The following is a 511-nucleotide window of genomic DNA, read 5'->3' on the forward strand; positions in this document are numbered from 1 at the left end:
TAAGTAAATAGTCAATGAGGATTATTTCATATTATTGTATTGGATAGTATGTTAGTGTCAAGTGTTCTATGCCAGTCTCAAAATTAATCCCCATAACTAAAGAATAATAAGAATAAGAAAAAAAAAATGTATATGCCTTTCTAATCGATCGTCTCACAGTAAATAACAGTAAATAGTAACAATAAATACATAATAATTGCTTCATTTCATATATTTCACGTTTAAACCTTACAGCCTAATAAAGTAACATGAGCTATAATTGCCACTAGCATACATGAACAGTAATACATTTATTCTCCCTGTCTCAGATAACAGCATTTCATAACAACACAATACACTGTTGCTTGTTTTGTTTTCCTTACATAGGTAAATCTGAGGCACAATCATACATTTTGGTGAATAATAATTATATATGATTATATGACACATGGAAATAGGCTCTTTCTCATATTTCTCTTTTTGTCCGTCCTCCTTTCCTCACTCTCTCTCTTTAACAGTTTTCGTAGTTGAA

General features: G+C 29.9%; 1 protein-coding gene across 3 annotated transcripts in view; it reads left to right on the forward strand.

Moving 5' to 3' along the window:
• LOC125028883 overlaps positions 1-107 on the forward strand; it is an 82,801-nt gene extending 82,694 nt beyond the window's left edge. For all 3 annotated transcript variants that reach the window (XM_047618467.1, XM_047618468.1, XM_047618469.1), the window contains one exon: positions 1-107. This exon is cut by the window's left edge. The gene's annotated coding sequence lies outside the window, so the exon portion shown is untranslated.
• Positions 108-511: the final 404 nt, after the last annotated feature.

This window comes from Penaeus chinensis, chromosome 9, assembly GCF_019202785.1.
Source record: "Penaeus chinensis breed Huanghai No. 1 chromosome 9, ASM1920278v2, whole genome shotgun sequence".
In the NCBI taxonomy this organism is placed as follows: domain Eukaryota; kingdom Metazoa; phylum Arthropoda; class Malacostraca; order Decapoda; family Penaeidae; genus Penaeus; species Penaeus chinensis.